At 39.8% G+C, this 19,738-nt stretch overlaps 1 protein-coding gene and 1 long non-coding RNA gene across 9 annotated transcripts in view; both read right to left on the bottom strand.

Annotated features, from left to right (window-relative positions):
* Positions 1–19,738, bottom strand: part of Vti1a (vesicle transport through interaction with t-SNAREs 1A) — a 310,414-nt gene that overhangs the window by 217,833 nt on the left and 72,843 nt on the right. The gene's annotated exons all lie outside the window — the stretch shown is intronic.
* Positions 956–19,726, bottom strand: LOC132656481 (uncharacterized). Its single transcript, XR_009594223.1, has 2 exons — positions 19,248–19,726; positions 956–1,170 (listed from the first exon to the last, which is right to left on the bottom strand). It is a non-coding gene; the product is annotated as an uncharacterized LOC132656481 (long non-coding RNA).

The raw sequence follows: 19,738 nt of genomic DNA, 5'->3' as shown, positions 1-19,738 counted from the left end.
TCATCTTAGTTGTTATTAATGGCGTAAGAGGGGGTCCCACGACATACGATTGTTAGAATAAAAACTGCCTGAATCAAGACACACTGTGAGGTTTTTAATAAAAGAAAATCTATTTTATGTAGTTATAAATCCTCTCCTTTCTCCTTCTCTAAAAGATAAGATTGCTTTTTAAATCTTTTCTCTATTTTCTGGAAGTTACCTGATATTTGTCACTTAATGTAACACCTTAAAAAAATCAAACTGAAGTAATCTTGGTTCAGTTATCCTAAATATATGCAATATCCTCAAAAATACATATTTGCCAAGCATAGCTATGACATGAACAAAGGGAGCAGAGGACTGTGGCTCCTGAATTCTTGGCGGCATTCTCATATTCCAGAGAAGGGGATAAAAGAACACAAGGCGCAAATGCTTCTTCAGGTCCGAGGTGGATGGTGGTGCTTCAGTCCCCCAGGGGCAGATGTCACCCACTTACTCCTGGAAAACTTGATCTAACTCTCAAACACCATCCAACAATTACTAGAAAGTCACCCAAAGAACAGAAAATATGTGTGATATGCTTTTTTCACAGAGACTTTTTTCTGATGAAATGTTTGTTAATGCCGCAGAATAACCATCCTACCATCATGAAATAACATGTAATGCATGTGACCAAGAACCCCATGGTGCTGGTGAATTTGAAACATAAAAGAGAGCTTCACGACAGATTTCTAAATTGGGAGGAGGTGAATATTAATGATAAAAACAATTCAGGGAAAAAAGCCCTTTCTTTGTGAGGAAGACAGCCCTGAGGACAGCAGTTTCCACGTGTTCCTAGGGCCTCCCAACACTTTCTTTAAAGACTTCGCTCTAGAATTTTCTCAAATGCTGATTTTAGTATGATCCATTTTGGTCTGAATTTCCATATACTATTCTATATAGGAGTTTTTCAGGTGTCAGTGAAAAGAGAATCGTGTTAAAACATCTCACTTTATTGGAATTAAGTGGCCAAATTAACAAAAGAAAAAGGTACCCAGTTTTCCAGAATCAATTCCACCTTAGTGTTGATTTTAGCATTTGCTGTTACTTTCCTAAGCAACACACAAGAATGGCTGGTTCCAAATAACAAGGTGGCAGTTAACTAAGGTGCCCAGTCCAAGCTTTTCTCACCACACTTTTGTGCCAGGGTCTCTGTAAGACAAACGGTACACTGAGATTCACAATGGCGCCATGTTCTCACACTGCACACCCACTTTCTCAGTTAATTTAGAATAATTACAGTCTAAAAACAATTACCAAAGTAAGCTTAGAAAATCACAACTGGGGAATAGTGAACAAGAAATACAGCTCAACAGTCAAAGCATATTGAATAGGGAGTCCAGCTCATTATTGGCTTAAAATATTTACCTCCATTAATGCTTTTAATGAGTACATGCAGATGCCTCGTGGATCAGCTAACGTAAAGAACTCTTTATCAATTACAACTTTGCTAAGTAAGATGTAACGACTTTAAAACAACAATAGTATTTCTGAGAGAACTTTTGGAATACTTTAAAAATTTTCACCACAATGAGAGGCAGATAAAACTTCTAAAATGCCACCACCACCACCCCCCCCACACACACACACAACAAAACTGCTTAACGGCAGTCAACAAAATGACTCTGAGTGGTATACTGCTGAAGGCAGGAGGGAACCTGCTGTCATAAGCACCCGAGCTGTAGGGAAGGAGCACATCTGCCCATTTCTTTCAATCATTCCAATCAAAACCCCTTCAAGGAGCTTATGTTCTTTTGGAGCACACAAGCAAAAGTGAGCAATGGATTAATGTACTTATCCTAATATAAAGGAGGAGCCTGACAGAGTGGAGCCGGCTCTGGATAAGATGGCCATCTCTGACAGGTAAAAGACAGAAACCCAAATAATGAGAAGGCTTTCTATCCAGACTCTGAAACAAAGCAGAGACACATGTATTCAGCATGTGTATACAGCACCATTTCCTTTTAAATGTATTTCTGGCAAGTTTCATGCTAACTTTTAATTATTAAAAATAATAATAATATTCTAAGGACTTAATCACTATTAAGATAAATCTAATAATAAAATATCCTGAAAGAAAAGAGCTCTGAATGGAGAATCTCTCCATATTAAAGCCCACCAGTTACCACACAACCCTGACTTAAACAGCGTAGGTCAACGTGTCCAGTGGCTACAGTCCTAATGACAATGACCCTTTTAGGGCCAGTAAGAACTGTAGCTGACCAACTAGCCTTGCTAGTTTAGACTCACATGGTCTAAAGTGGGACACACACTTGCCTGTAGGTCCTCATGAGCACAGTTACACACATGTGTGTCTGCTCTGCGTGGTCAGTACTAGATATAAAAGAAGTACCTTTCCCAGGTCAGAAAATACTACTTTCAACTGTTTTCTCATAGGATACCCAAATAAAGGTGATTATTATTTTTTTGGAGGACATATACAAAAAAAGGTGTATGTCTCAGCAGATGCTTTCTGTTCTGTTACAAGCATCACCTGGAATGTCCATGCGCATCTGTGTACAGAACAAATATTTCAGGGAAGTCAAAAGGCACCCTGATTGGTTAGTGGCGAGAGGATGGCGTGAAGGGGGAATAGCTGATGAAGAGATCATCAGCTGTGGCAAGGTGGCTGAGCGGGCCTGCAGCACCGGGGTGCACAGAATGTGAGGAAGGAAGAGGAAAGCCCCTTTCTGTGGCTGCATTGAAGTGGGAAGGAGGCCTGCGGTGAACAAACTTCAGATGTGAAGAACAAAAGGGCAGATTTTCCCCTGCACCATCGCTCTGCCTTTTCCTCAGCTGACGAGATGGTAAGGTCTCAGGCTGAAGGCCCACGGAATTACCTTTGGCAACCTATATCTGTCAGTTAGGTTTGTCTTCCAGGTACACAGGGTGAGGTGTTCACTATTGTGTATAAAACAATTAAATGGAGCAGTGTTACTTGGGGAAGATACAGAAGTGCCTCTGTTCTTTATAATCACATCTCTACATCAATATAACCAATAACCAAAACATTAAGTCACTTAAGAAAATTTTTAAAATTGTACTCAATAATCATGACTATGGTTTGGGTCAATTTAATTCCTGCCCCCATTCCTTTAAATGAATAATTTGGAGGATGGTAGTTCCTAAGCTGATGGTGGATCTGAGGTTGCCAGTTACAGGAGTACTTAGGCGCCCATTGGCACAGCAAGATTCAAAGCCCTGGTAGGCTTCAAAGAGACACTTTCCCCCCTCCTTCTAGAACTCTTTGCTTTCTAGTAAAGCTGCAACCACAATGTTCTCTCTCTTAATGCCACCATAAAAAATCAAAACACTTTAAAACAAATTGATGTAGTCTTTAATACAGTCATCACATCATCACAGGACCCTTGCACCCTGCTTGGTGACAACTGGAGGGATGCATACCACACATCTCTTTCTTTGTTGCCTGCTTCAATGCTTAAAGAAAAATCGAGAGAGTGTACGTCTCTCCATCCAGATATGGCACCTTTGAGTGACAAGACCTAATCAGCTTATCTCAACACTAATAAAGTTGGGGCCTGTGGTGCTGGGCATAGACCAGCACCAAGTGAACTTTTACTAGCCAGAGCCTGCCGGGTCAGGCCTCAGCCTCTGCTTCTCTAAGCTGGTTGAAATCAATTCTTAATGGGATATTTTCATCTTGATAAATCTCTATAGTCTTCATTCACGATAACTATGGAGGCAATTTAGCTGGATGAATTGCCTAAAGTAATGGTTACACAATCAGTCTGTAAGTATTTGTGTACATGGAATCAATAAGCTATCTTTTCCAAGCTCTCTCTATGAAGCATAAAGTGACTTCTTCTGAAATACCATTTTTTAAGTGACTTTATTAATGGGATTTTTTTTCAATTAAAGGACAACAAGACTCTCTCCACATTAGGAAACAAACAGATCTGTTTAATAATTTCTGCTGTGCAACAGTGTTAGTCTGCCAATTCCTTAGGAAGGAGCTCCACAGCTCACAGCCCACACTCTGCTTTCCCTGTCTCCACCACTAGATACTTTGTGACACAGACCTGCTCATACTAGACATTTGCTAGATGTCTTGTTGACTGCTGAGAATAGAGACCACAAAGCTGAGAAATGCAAATGGGCTGGATGGGGGGGAGGGAGTTACACAGATACAAATGCATTTTCTTCTTTGAGTTGACTTGTAGGTGGCCCTTTCAAACCAAGGACTTGCTACCAATTCAAGAAAAGATGTCATTTTATTATTACTGGTTTATAACTGCTACATAAATCTGAATGTTATGAGAAAGACATAAATAGAATTATTAAAGCATCATCCAATTCTTCAGTATGTGACGGAGTCCTGAGACAGATGACTCACTGCAGATGTGCACAGCGTGAGAGTCACACACACAACGGAATTTTCACTTCACCTTTCCTCCACTTATATAAAGAGATGGCTCTTAACAGTGCAGACTCTCTTAATGATGCAGCCTTTGGAGAAAGAGTCCGGTGTTTATTAGGGAAGCACTTTGAAATGATAATAACTGTCTAAGGATGACCACATGTCTAGAGATGTATGAATAAATATATCACATATATATGGACATATAAAAATGGTCCCTGAAACCATTCAGAAATGCTTCTTTCAAACTGCAATATATCTGACAAATTATAATCACCTCCATAAGATGCAGCAATTTTCCACACATTCCCAAATGAAGTCTTCTACAGATTATAGCAAACCTTGAGCAGCACTTTCCACTCTGACTGTAGTCTTCATGCTATAATTGCTTCATACAAAATCCACTCTAGCCTTATCACTCTATATTATCTCTACTGCTGAACATCGGAAGATAATTTTGCAATAAAATTTAATTTATAGAGCTTATTTTCCACTAATCTCCTAGCAGAGAAAAAAATGAAACTGGCCAAGTTACACACTCCAAGTATGAGCTGAATGGTGAGGTTTATTTATTTCTTGACTCGTAAGATGGTGAGGTTTATTTCTTGACTAGTAAGACTCTGAACATATCAATTTTATCATACTGAAAGGCTGAAATATTTTAATTGTCAAAACTATATCTGAGGAGAGAAAGTAAAACAGGTGTTAAGAATATGGAATTTATCTCAGTGGCAGAGTTTCCCCTGGGTTCTGTCCCCACCACTACAACACACCAAATGAAACAAAAACTGAAGCTGCAAGCTATCCTTTGCAAGACAGTGGTGGCTCATGCCTTTAATCTCAGACCTCAAAGGGGTTGGGGGAAACAGAAGCAGGCAGTTCTCTGAGTTCAAGGCCAGCCTGGTCTACAGAGCATGTTCTGGGACAGCTAGGCTACACAGGGAAACCCTGTCTCAAAAATAAAATGAAATAAAAAAAAAAAAAAAAAAAAAAATATATATATATATATATATATATATATATATATATATATATGAAAATAAGACTCCTTAGGTGATACGGGCCCTTTGGAGAAAGTTTTTCTTCCATAAGCTATGAAACAAAATACTTAATTTAAAAACCTGTGACTAACACAGTTATTTTATTCAAATTATCACTATCTCATTATGATAAACAATATTTGAGATTTTTTCAACAAAAATGAAAACAGTAATGACAAATGGGATTAAGTATCAAGATTCAGTTCCCACTGTAAATGACTGCCAGGTTTGCAATCCACTGGGCTCACAGCCTTAAAATGTAAATATATACATTCATGCAAATTTGCGGAGAACAAATTAATATAGGTCTATCTCAACAGGCCATCTGGCTTCTGTTGATGGCTTATGTTTTATAAAGCATCCATCTCTTAAAGGGAACTTTAGAAAAACGTATAGTCTCCATGACAATGAACTAATTTCTCAAAGCAATCCTATTATTCAAGACAAAAATGGTGCTTTTTCTGAAATGTTGCAAAATACCTGGAGAATTCCTGTCAAAATTCAAATTCTTTACCCAAATCATTACATAATTAAAAATACATGTTGCTTAATGAAATATGATATTAGTGCTTTCTACTGGACTGAATGAGACCACACCTTTCAGGACCAGATTTAGGTCTCTGTATCTTCTTTCAAAGTTGTATCACAATAAGGCCAAACTGATACTGAATCATTTACAAGGTCTTTAGAGTTGAAATATCAGTCATGTATGAGCAGAACTTTTGTTCTGACATTCGAATTTTGGCCATAGGCAATTCTGAGACATTTCAAGTTATGTAAAATTTGACATTTCCATGTTAATACACAAAACAATGATTATTTGAAAAGTCCTTTTCAACCAATACATACAACTTAGAAACTTAATAAAACTTTAGATATATAAACCTCTAAGATATTCTCATGAGGACTTTCTGTTCAAGCATTTACTCACATGAAGAGTGTGTGCTGAGTACTTTCCTACGTCTCTACTGCATTTGTAGGGAGAACAAAGTACCATTAACCCCTCTCCCAACCAACCACACATTTAAATAACCTCACTTCTCACACAGAGAAGTATCATTAAATGGCTTCTAGAACGTTAATTAAAATAAATTAAATTAAATTCACGAATGAGCCTCAGCCAGCTACGATTTTATAAGAAACTATAATGAATGACCTCTTTGCACATCATCTCTTTAAACCTTAAAAAAAAAAAAATATTGACCTAGACAGGGTGTGTTCTAACAGAAACAGAAAAGACTTTGTAAAAGATGCTGAAATAAGTAGGACAATAACAAAAAAGAAGTGAGGGACATTTTACAAGCCTCCAATTGATGAGCAGGCATTGGCCTTTGTTTGAGGCCAATAACAGCTCTTTATCGATCACAAAAGTTAATACCTACCAAGGTCAATACAAGCTCTCAACTGTCAACAATTCCACTATGGAGCTTCTTTGCTTCTCCACAGAAATATTGTGGAAATGGTCACACTGTGTTCAGAGAAAACAATAAATCATCATCATAAAGATGGAATGCTCAAAAGAAACAGGGCAAAGAAATTTCCAATGTAGAAGAGCTTTGTAACACCTGGTCCTGTAGTTTTGTATACACTGATCTTCAGGTATAGAGCTCAGAACTATGAGTTGGGTAGTTCACCAAAGAGAAGCAAAAGAACTCATACTGACAAATGGACTCTCTGTGCAGCGTGTGTATTTGAAAAGATATCATGTGCTATAATTCTCCCAGAGGAGTTTTGTGGCCCTCTTTAACTCTTTCTCTCTGTGTGTATGGCAGCATCACACACGGACCAGCACACCGTGAGCACAGTCATCCCTCTACCTTTTCCCGCTTCCCAGTGCATTCCCTGCCTACTTCCATGCGCGTGCCTAGGCACATTCATGACTGCAATGGCCACACTGCACCCACAGGACAGCTTTTTGTCCTCCATCTCTTCCCCCCTCTCATTCTCTTTCTCTCTCTCTCCCTCTCTCTGCTTTATGTGTGTTCTTTAGGTTTTGAAGATGGTTGTGGAGAGGGCACAACTTTTAGTGCCAAGGATTGTTCAAGCGGGACCTTGCACACACTGGGCAAATGCTCTACCACTGAGCTATGCCCCTAGCCATTAAAGTTATTTTTTGTAAGTGTAAAATTAAACTGTAACATCTCAGGAAATTATGAAGGTTTAAAAAAAAAAGTCTGTAATCCTATTATTCTTAGGTAAGTGTTAGCATACAGTGTATTCTGTTTTTCAATATTGAAAAACAATGTCAACTTTCATCTGTTTATTTCCACACCTTTTCACAATGATATACAGGGAAGTCCCACAGCAATGTCATGACTATGTCTCTGAGGATTGACAACTGGTCCTAGAGCCATAGAACTGAAAATTTTACTCAGAAGTTTTAGATTCAGAAAAATTTTACTTGTGATACAGAGAGTTGCAGTTATAACTCCCCATCATCATGCCTTGAGAAGCCACACCTGCCCCAAATAAGGAGCCAATGTGTGTGTGCATGTGCAAGTGTGTGTGTGTGTGTGTGTGTGCGCGCGCGCGTACGGGATTGTCATCCATGTAGTAGCCAAAGATAACGTTGGGTAACATCCCCGGGAATGCCATCCACTCTTTTCTTTATCTTTTCTGAAGAGTTCCTTACTGGCTAGGAACTCTCAGCATGGGCTAGGTTGGCTGGCCAGAGAGCCTGTGGGCTCTGCCTGTCTCCACCTCTCCAGTGCTAGGGTTACAAATGCATACTGCCACATCTAGCTTTTTGACGAGAGTTATGTATACTGGATTCAGGTTTTTCTCCTTGTGTAATCACTTTACCAATCATCCTTCCTCCCAGCCCCTGGTACATTTTTTTATTAGCTGAAATTGTATGGTATAAGTGTTTCCTTAGTTTTTAACTAATGTCCTTTTTATGTTTCAGGATCTCATCAAGGATAACGTACTACTTTTAGTTATCATGTCTCAAGTTCCCTTTGTGACAGTTTGCAATGTGCTTTATAATCACATGCTTTAGAAATAGAATATGTAAATTTGCACAGTTTAAACTTTTGTCAACAGTTAGACAACTATACTTGTAGAAGAATTATCTTTTGTTACAGATCTAAGGAATATAAATAAATTTGAGAAGTGAATGAACAGAAGTGCCTGGTAGAAAAGGAAACAAACAAGACTGGAAATCTTAATGCATACATTAATGTTAATATGGACACTGGGTATTAAAGTCTTGTTTGTCACAAATGGTAGAAAACTTCAACCACCAAGATGGCATGTCACCAACCTATTCCATCCCTTCCCTGCTATACTTGTAGGAGCTGGGGCTTCAACAACTGCTTACAGGATACTGAAGTAAGCAAGAAATGAACAGCACGGCCGGGGCGGGTCAGCGCCGCCCACGTGTTCTCACTGTTCTTACACAGTACTAATACGCAAGAACACAGTCTCCCCGCCATGTCCGCTTCTCCGGGCACCGTTAGCCCATGCAGCCATTGCCAATGGGCTACCAGAAGGACCTACGTGTGATTCAGAAGGACATGTGTCTTCTTTATTTTCTTGGCTTTGCTGTTGGCCAAATGCAGTGGACTCCAGAGACTAGGGCAGGGCAGAGCCTCAGGTAGGAGAATCTTGGGTTTCTGAACCACTACATAGAAGGATGTCTGCTCATTTGGAATACTTTCATTGGACTTTTCCAAGAGAGAAAACAAACATCACTGTACTGAGCCACCAGGATCACTACAGTCTTGTTTGTCACAGCCATGAGCGCTACTATGAAAGTAGTGCAAGTGGAAATATTTACTGAGCACCTGTACTGGCTGTTTATAGTTTACCTCTAACAGCAGCCTCCACACCGGGGACCTGTAAAGCTGTTTTATATACTAGGAAAGAACCAGAAAGGTTAAAGAAATTGCTCCATCTTAGCTATTAAGTGGTAAGGCTACCAACTGACCCCGTGTCTGTCCAGCTGCAAAGCTCAGTGCATATTCCACCTTGTCCTAGTACAGGTGAAAGACAGGTGATATAACCAGGCATATGGAAGTGAGTTCCCCCCCCCACACACACACACACAACTTTCATCCTCAACAGAGAGTCAAAGCAGTCAACGTATGTGCCCCACTTCTTACGTGGAAGACATGGGACTCCCAATTTACAAAAGGCAGGCATGAGGCGATTAGCTTTGTCTGATGTTGTTAGCATTTTTCAGATCAAGACAAAGCTACACACAACTTCGGAAGGGAGATGCACTGCCCCTTTGTAGCCTGCTGATAATCTTACAGTGTTTAATTTGAGCAGAGTCTGGTAACTTGCGGAGGGCACGAAAGAGCTGCTGCTCCACAAGGTTTACGGCTAACAAAGGGGAGAACAGAAAGAGGTACTTGTTCTCACAACAGTACGAATTTAAAGAACTATATGGGGTGTGCATTCTACAGGAAGTCCAAGTAGGAAGAAAAATGGAACACTGTATCGTGCACACAGCAATAAAGATGAGGGATTCATTGTAGTAGGGAAAAGTCACAGCTGGCAGGCAATGCGAGTTAAGGCAGTAAGACATCTGGTCCATCTTCACACTTACCTTTTATAGACTGTGTTGGGGCTTTTCTAAAGGTCTCCTTTTCATATTAACAAAGTCACTCCAGTCAATTTCTTTAACTTGCCCACATAAAAAATTTGAATGACTTTGTAAGAGTCTTCCGATTACAAACTTGTAGTCAGGGGATCTTGCATCTCCTCTACACCTGTGCAGATTTCTTACACCTGTGCAGATTTCTTAGGAAAGAATGGGTTCATTTTTTTTTGGGGGGGGGTGGGGACTCTTCTTTGTTTTAATTACATCTTTATCATCAAGAGATCTGCACAGAACACTAGATGTTATACATCATTCAAAGTCAGGCTGGTGGCAGAGAAGAACAAAACGCCATTCCCTGCCAAAGCCCTTTTTAAACTCAGCCACCTTTCCAGTTGGCAAAGGGGAGAGCTGTTGGGGATAGTTAGGAACCAGTCTACTCAATCCGATCCAATAATCTCCACTTCGGATGAATTACTTGTTGACTGATATCACACAATAACAGGCTCAAAGCATGCTGAAAGGGAAAGCGTTGTTGCTATTTGTATCCCTACAGGTAGTTCATGAGTTTGCTAATGGGCTTTGTATCTTCAGTCCCCAAGACAGGGCTATGGGCTGCTCCTTCCTGGAAGACAAATTGACTTTCCCATTCTCTTCTATTTCATGTCCAAGTGCAAATGTGGCGAAGAACATGAACTCCATTAAGACTTCTTAGGTGCCCCAAACTGCTAAACAAGTGTTAGGGCCCCACTGTGGTCTGTTTAAGTGCATGTGCTATGTGTATGCTGCTACAGAGTAACTCTGAAAAATGGAAATAAGGGAAATTACTGCACCGTGAAGATGTTTTCTAAATGCACATATGGAAGCTTCTACTGTAGGCCAGGTCGCTGAACAGTGAACACACAAAAAAACTGGGAGCATGGGGGGAAAATAGCAGTATTGATTACTCAATAACAAGAGGCAGTTTCTAAAGACTTTTTCGCTGTCTGGCTTTAGAGTAGCTTCTTCCTTTCTTTAAATAAATAGGTATTTATTTAGCGATGACTTAGAATTTATAGCTTAAGACACAAAAGGGCAACACAGTGCTGCGCATGTGCGTGGCCCACCATGACAGCCTCTTTGATAAGGTCTTTCCTTGGAAAGATGTTTCTATCCTTCAATAAAAAAATATGTTTTAATGTTAACTTTGTTCTCCTGTAGCAACGTTGGAAAACACTGTAGCCCAACAGGAAATACAGACGAAAGTATCAAATGTAGAGCACACACACAAAGCCATTTTCAAAGCTCATTCCCATCAAGTTTCCACTCCACATAAGTCATACACAAAGTCTTAGAGCAATGCCAACCCATGCTGTGGAAACTCTGAAGCACCCACCTCAGAAAATTCTGTTAATACATAAACACGGCTGAAAAGAAAACTTCTAGGCACTAGAAGTCAGACTCAAAGGAAAAGAAACCTGATTTAAAAAAAAAAAATCCTAGAGAAACTTATATAAGAACTGCACAACAAGGTCACAAGCTTAACAACTTTTGCATCATATCTGAAAGCAAAATGGCATTGTCCCCAACTGCTTTGGTTGCCATTCTTTTTCTCAGCTCACTGAGACAAACGGAATAATGACGCTTCATAATATGTCTTATAAACCAACTGGAAAAGTGAGAGGCATTATGGGACAATGTACCTTTGAAAACTATTAAAGTGCTTTTGAGTGGATTACAAATGAATGCTATGAATTTGCTCAGGTTCTCCAAAGAGGGTTCATATGACATCCTTTTTCTACCATTCGGGAGCTCTCCGACATCCCAGAGAATCTTGCAAAACAAATACAGCTTAGGAGTACTGCTTCAAGGCCTCGCCCAGTGACAACCTCCACTGTCCTCCCCGTGAGGGTCTCAGCTCGTAGACACACAAGAATTCAGCAGTTGGTAATTATAAAGTCAGTTATTAAATCACTTTTTTGTTTCTTGACTTTACAGTTGGGTAGACTTGTAAAAACTAACAAGATAATGGCAAATAATATGCTTCTCACATTAAAGAAGAAAGATGCTCTTCCAGCAGAAATGTCCGTAGAGGGCTGAGAGCCTCGGCCAGCCACAGTAATGGGTGGAGGACTTCTCTCTACAGATAACTGTCTGCATCAAAGCTTATTTCTCTTTCTGTAGCAAACGATTTTTTTCTAAAGTATACATAGTTGGGTAGAACAAATAGTTAATAACAACCTGGTTGTAAAATCATATTTTCTGTTCTTACTTACAGAACAGCATTAAGTATTAATGTGTTATTTCTGCATTTGACAGAGGACAGTGGCTTTCTGAATTACAACCTGGCTTAAATCAAAAGACCTGGCCAATAATTGGAAGCAGTGTTTATGGATGTAATATCCTCTATTCAGATAAGACAGGACAGTAATGCTGGACTTGTCTTGTTTCCCTGTAAGTCTTGATGAAAGTTTGATGAATGAGAAATACAACATTTGCCCTTTCATATCATCTCACACTACTTTTACCAACATTACAGAATAAGAAATCTCTCCTTTAGCATGTGACAGCAATTCTGAGGACAGGGCCACAGATTATATAATACTGGCTCTAAATTCCCAAGTCTCATCAAGTACCTTATCAGTTTATCGTGGGGGGGGGGGGAGAAGGGAGGGGAGAGCCACACTCTGAACTTCCAGAAGGAGGTGCTGGCTTTGCTACTAGCTAACTTAATTTTTACTAAAAAAGGTCTCATGCATTGTTTTCTATCATTACACTTTATTTTACCAGTCAATTTTTCCTTTGGATAATTGAATATATTTAATGATTTATTAAAATATTTTTTAGATTTATTTTGGGGAGTACATGAAATAGGAAACATATTGGGGACAGAAAATGATTTGTGGGAATCACTTCTTTCCCGCTACCATGTGGGTTCTGGGATGTAAATTAGATGCCCAGTGTGGTGGTACATGCCATTATCCACTGAAACAACTCACTGGCCCCATTTGATGTTTGATATTTTTGGATGAACCATTACATTGTAAGTATGTATGTGTGTGTGTGTGTACATATATATATATATATATATAATAAGTATGTATATTAATAAACAATTCAAAATATTTCTCAAAGGGGAGAATGATGTGAGAAAAGAAAAAGAATGAGACTATAAGGAAGATGTAAGAGAAGATTTTAGGAAGTATGGAGGAAATATTTAAATGACAAAGTGACTTTAAGTGCAACAAATGTTTTGTCTGAATAAATGCTGCCTAAACTGGCCACAATTGCTAAACGAGCTGACGAGAGCAGTAATAATGACACGAGTACAAATCCAAGAACATGCCCTTCCATCTTCTTCCCTCTAACCCCCCATGAGCTGCTCAGCCATGGCTTATAGACTAAAGGAAGTGATGATGGTTTGTTGTCAATGCTGCAGAAAGTCCATAATGATCAACTTGGAAGGAGACAAGGTTAATTCTGGCACAAGGCTTCAGTCCATAGCTGCCTGTGGCCAGGAAGAGTGTCATGGCAAGAGTATGGCAAAAGAATTGTTCAGGTCCTGGTGGTGAGGAAGGAGAGAAAGGAATCACCATCTCAGAGAGAGCCCACAAGACATACCCCAGTGACCTAACTTCCTGTAACTTGATTCTATTCTTAAAGCAGCGGTTCTCAACCTTCCTAATGCTGCGACCCTAATATGGTTCCTTATGTTGAGGTGGCCCCAGCCATAAAATTATTTTCATTGTTATTTCATAATTGTATCTTTGCTGTTATCAATCATAACATAAGTATCTGTGTTTTCTAAGGGTCTTAGGTGGCCACTATGAAAGGCTCATTTGACCCCAAAGGGGTTACGACCCACAGGTTGAGAAGCACTGTAGACAGGTGACCAAGATTTTAACAGGTACACGTAAGAGCCAAGATACTTTTAAAATATATGATAAAAAGCTAAGATATAAGTCATCTCAAACTTACAAATTACCTCAGTCTCATTAGAATGCTGTAATCTGAAACCAGTTTTTCAGGAGGGAAAAATACCCCATATGTTCCCAGATATGGCCAAGTCTATCAAGATAAACGAATTCAATTTGCAGCTGTAAGAGCAAATATGATCTGAGCACATCACATAAAGCAGCCAGCAGAAACAGAAGTTCTGGAGGATGGCTGGTGCTTAAAGTCAGGTAGGCACACCAAAAGCACCAAGGCCTTAAAACTAAAGTAAAGACCACGGGTTTCCTTTTTCCCTTCTGTCTTTTTTTTTTTTTTTTTTTTTTTTTTTTTTTTTGCGGGGGGGGGGGTGGTGTCTTTGTATATTCCTGGTGTCCTGGAACTCTCTCTGTAGAGTAGGCTGGCCTTGAACTCACAGAGATTCACCTGCCTCTACCTCCTGAATGCTGGGGATTAAAGGAGTGCACCATCACCACCCAGCTGGTTTTCATTTTTCAAAGGAGCTGATCTTCAGAGGAGAATCAGGGTGGCCAAAGAAGGCTTCAATCAGGAGCATGACAAACATACTGGTCCAATTCTATAACAATGATTGGGTAGAAAAATGGTTTTTTGTTTGTTTGTTTGTTTGTTTGTTTTATGTACCTAAGTTTCCAGTGTGCAGTACTGAATGGTTTTAGTCTGTTACAAAGTTGATCATTTCATTTTCCTAACAAATTATGATATCATAAGAAATTCTGATGTGTGCTTTTATTTATGGAAAACAAAGTTTTGTTGAATATAGGGAAAGTGTGTCTGACTGAGGTGGTATGGTAGAAGGAAGACCTGAGGCTCCTGGATGAATTAGCAGTAATTTCACTTACTGAACAATTTTCCTACAAATGCCATAAAGCTTCCAGTTTCTAAGTAAGAGAGCCCTCCAAGTTAGTCAAGTCAGACACCAAAAGTTAGATCAATACATACTGGGACATTTATCATTCCACAGGGAAGTATATGGTAGCTCATCATTGCTATTTGCCCAGTTCTTCATTTATATATTTTAGGTGTATAAGCATTTTATATGCATGTATGTGCATTGTATGTTTGCATGGTGCCCACAGAGGTCAGAAGAGGGTGTCAGAGCCCCTGTAACTGGAGTTACAGATGGCTGTGAGCTACCATGTGGGTGGCTGGGCACCAAAACCAGGCCCTCTACAGAAGTGATCAGTGTTCTTAACCACTGAGCATCTCTTCAGCCTGCCACCTGCCAATGTTTTTAAATTAAGTTCTGGTGAAGTTGCATATACATGAGAGTCCATGAAGCTTTGTCTAGTTCAAGCAAATAGAAAATGCTGACACTGTGAAGCAGTCACCTCATGGACTTTAATGTAGGCTCGGAACATGGCTGAGCACACTGAAGCCCATCTGACTCTAGCAGTGAACCTTAGTGGGCCCGGAAGCTTGTTTCTAACAACAAGCTACTTCTCTGCCTCTTGGCTATAATCTAGTGAAGAGATGAATGAGTAAATGAGAGGCCAAGCCTAGGCAGTCTTAGTAACCTCAGAGAACATGTCGACACATAGGGCTGGGAGAGCTTTGAGGTAGGTTAAGGCAGGTTCAGCAAATAGCATGCATCACAATCTAAGGTGTAAGCCAATGAGTACCGGATACTTACAGCTCCAGGAGGCTTTGAGAGCGGCCTGTGTCCATGCAGAAAACAGGCTGAGGTATCAAAGGATCTTAAACGGCCTGTTTGTATATGAGGGCTACACTTCTGTCCTCCCGTAGCTTTCTCTCACTCTCTTATTTCGTGCTGATTGTGATTATGGAATATTTATTTGGAAGGGGAATAAAAAGAATAACAACTTAAGAGCAAAGAGCAAATGACCCAGCATTTAAGTCCTGACCATCAACAAAATGGACATCATAACAGCTAGAAATCATACCTGTTTGTAACAGAAGAAAAGGAGTCATTTTTTCTTCAAAGATTCTGGATGAGAACTTAGAAGTCACACCAAACTGGATCTACCCAATGCTTCATGCAGCCAGGATCATATCTAGCCCATGATGACTGCTTCCAAAGAAGGATATGAGTGTGTCCGCTAACGGTCTTTCTTGATGCCAAGTCTCACACTGGATGACCTAGCATCGGCTGTGTGTGTGTGTGTGTGTGTGTGTGTGTGTGTGTGTGTGTACAGGCCAGAGGATAATCTTGGACGCTGCTCCTCACAACACTCTGTTTTTCAGACAGGGTCTCTCCCTGGCTGGCCAGTGAGCTGAGCTGGTAGACCAGCCAGCCCCATAGATCTGCCTGCCTTCACCACTCCAGTTAAAAGTGTGTGACACCACACCTGTTTGTCTTATTTTGTCTTAACGTGGGTTAAGGGTTTGAACTGAGTAGTGCTTATAAAGCAAGCACTATGCCAACAGCACATCAGCTCCTCAATAACACACTCTTTTTACCTGTCCCTTCTTTATTAAATTTAATTAACTGGTAACTTGGTCAGTTTTCTCCACAGAAAGGGAGCCACAGAAGTAGCCTGATGAGTATTAAACTTAATGTACATCAAGGTGTAAACAACACTTAAAAGTAATCACACACTATGGGTATGTGTTCTCTGCTAGGTGACTCCCTGAGAAGACACAAGATTCATGAGACAACTTTAAAATGTCAACAGCGATGCAAGAATTTCCAAACATGAATTTCACAATTTGTTAGGAAGCAACTAGTGATGAAGGTAACACACACCCTAATATAGCTCACCCTGCCCTAGGACTTTTTTAGGATATTATCAATTATTGTCATAATGTTCATGAACAGAAAAGTTATATTTTCTGTTAAAGATTTTGCCAATTATCTTGAATGCTATTATTTTAACTGATGGCCACCTATTAAACTGGTAAAATTGTATATAGCTATCTTGTTTCTGTGCCTTTATATAGAAAGGATCTTACCTTACTTCCTAACATCTCATGGAATAGAAAGAGTCTGGGGTCAAGTGTCCACCTGCTAGTATGAAAACATACAGAGTGCATACCTCAGTGAGTGCACAGACACACATTCAGGGAGAACATTCAAACACAGAAAAAACAATGAAAAATACTTCCAAAAGCCCCAAATAAGTTGCCACATTTGTTATTTTTCATGTAAAGAAACACAAGAACTTCTACCTACTGCTATTATCACATCATTAAACTGACCTTATAACAAAAACTATCATTTTAGACAAAATGTCATTTCTAAATTGATAAGATTTGCTTCTTGGAAACCCATTATATGCTCATTTTTTCAAAACCCCTCCAAGTGTGGCGCTGACTCCAGGCTAGCAGTTCTTGAAAAGCACTCCCTCCCAGGTGCCGCCTTAACAGTCTCTCAGCTCGTCCACACACAGTCTCCTTCTTGAATTTCATCATTTTGAAACCAATGAGTGTTGCGTTTCTCCTCCTCTAAGTGAGGAATGTAGCTCAGTAGTAGAGGATTTGGCTACCATGCATGAGTTTTAAAGTTTGGGGCAGAGAATGGGGAAGACCTGAGTTGGTCAGAATGCTTGTCTAGTGCAAAAAAACTTTGCGTTCAGTCTCAAGCAGCAAATCTCATGTATGGTGGCACACACGGTAACCGCAGCCTTAAGAAGTAGAGGCAGGAAGAACCTAAGGTCAAGGCTATTCTTAGCTAAATAGTGAGTTTCAGGACAGCCTAGGATATATGAGACCCTCTCTGAAAAACTGTTCTATTCCTTTTCAAACGTTGTTCTTCTACTGTCTATAATGAAATGATGGGCTATGGATGTGACTGCAGTGAGGGCTGGTAGGGACTCAGGAAACATGAGTGGTATTACACCTACCACAGCGCATTGTAGAACAGACAAGTTGTTTCTTCTCATTTCCCACTCCACTCTCAAACTTAACTAAGTAAAGGAATTAGCAAGTTGAGGCTTGTTTAAGCACAAGCTGGGTGCGTCCATCACAATTCTCACTTGTGCTCCTCTCAGATGTAATTCCATAGCCTGCCCGAAGTCCCCCAGTTTTATGTGACATTTACACGTTTAGTTTTATAGCCTATCCCTGCATTCCCAACACTATACTTTTGTGCATGGGAAGGAAAAGCTATCAACTCCCACACTGTCTCACAGTCCTGGCCACTGCACAGTCTCCTCGTGTGGCCATCTTTGTGATGGTCCTTCAGCTGTGGGAAAGAACCACGTCGAGAGTGGAGAGTCTGAGACACCCACCGAGGGCCCAGTCATCCAAGATCCTGGGGATCACTGACATAGCAAGACTAGCTCCACACTCAAGCCCAAGCCAAGTCCATGAATGCTCATCAAGGAAGGCCCTTCTTTAAGGAATGAAAAGTTCAATGCAGACAGTGCCACATTTGCTGAGAATTGTCCAAATAGTACACCCCCTTTCTATTCCTTTAAAATATATGAATTTCATACACACATACAAAAACACACAAATATTTTTCATAAGATAACTATATATCATGAAATGGCCACACAATAAAATACATTCATTTACATTTGTATTTTATAGCACATAAAATGTTTTAACATAAATATGCTACTATGTGTATTCTGAGATGTATAATTTACTTCTATTTTAATGAAGAATAAACATATTCAGGGAAGTGAGATGATTCACTTGGAGTCATAGAAATGGGAGTAAGGATTAGATTGTGACTCCTTCCACTTTTCACGTTCCTCCCAAGAGTCTGCTCTGAGTGTAAGCCCCAAATCAAAGGAGCCCCACCAGGGCAGAGAATCAGTCTGTGAGAAACTACAGGAAAGCAGCAGCCCACACTGTAAAAAGTATGGGGCCCGCACAGTAAAAGCTCGGCCCCTGGTGATCTTCTTTGGCTTCCTCATTAGTATTAAATGTCCCTATTTGGTTCTTTGGAATGCAGTACCTAAACCAACCAATCCAGGAGAGCCATGAAGCCAGGGCAAGCACACTGGCCATTCACAAAAGACAGTACTTGAAAACACTTTCATTATACCCACTCTTAATAAAACAGATGTTTTAGTAACATGAAATTAAGTTTTGTTCTCCCCCCCCAGGAAAATTCTGTTAATCATAATTTATAGTTTAGTAAATAGAAAATGTAGGTTAAAAAAAACCAAGAAACTAGTAAATGCCAAGGTATTAATGATGACTGCTGTTTAAAAATACTCATTGCATGAACTATTCACACAAAAAAAGATCTGTAATTTTGAGTAAACTAGTCTTAGAAAAATTAGGGTGGTCTTCTTTGCAATTTGACTACTGTCAATTCAAACCAAAAGTTTGACTGTTATAAGCCACTGGTAATAAGATAATCACGAATATTAACTTTGTTGTTGTTCTTTAGGTGTTTTCATACCTGGTTAGAGGCTCTGTGTGTGGCCGTTATAAAATAATCATTAAAAAGGGCATTTCCAACACTGAGAGAAACAAGCAAAGAAAACTAAGTATCATTATGTCTTTGTTCTCTGTTCTTATCATTTAGACTGATTAAAATGTTAATTTGTACATATGTGACTAACACCCAAGTCACGGACAAGTGAGGCTGCACGGAGCTCTCACCATCATTGCGGGTGGGTAAACTGACAACGTGTAACTGCACATTAAGACAAATGTAGAATTTAGACAAAGTATCCCGTCTGCTTTCAGATGTAGACTTTCAAACCTCAGGAAGGTTTTCAGTTGATGTCATGCCTTTTAACTTGAAAAAAGATAAGCGCAAATAAGCTCCCAATTGTCTCCCAATATGTAAACCTCATCTCGGGCTGCTGTCTCTGCTGCTCCTTTGAAGTTTCCCTGAAATGTCATGTGTTGTGAAGACTGCTGTGCATAAGCAAGACAATTTGCTCA

The sequence above is a fragment of the Meriones unguiculatus genome, chromosome 1 (genome assembly GCF_030254825.1).
Source record: "Meriones unguiculatus strain TT.TT164.6M chromosome 1, Bangor_MerUng_6.1, whole genome shotgun sequence".
NCBI classification, from domain to species: domain Eukaryota; kingdom Metazoa; phylum Chordata; class Mammalia; order Rodentia; family Muridae; genus Meriones; species Meriones unguiculatus.
The sequence above is the reverse complement of the archived record's forward strand: the minus strand, read 5'-3'. Positions and strand labels throughout refer to the sequence as shown.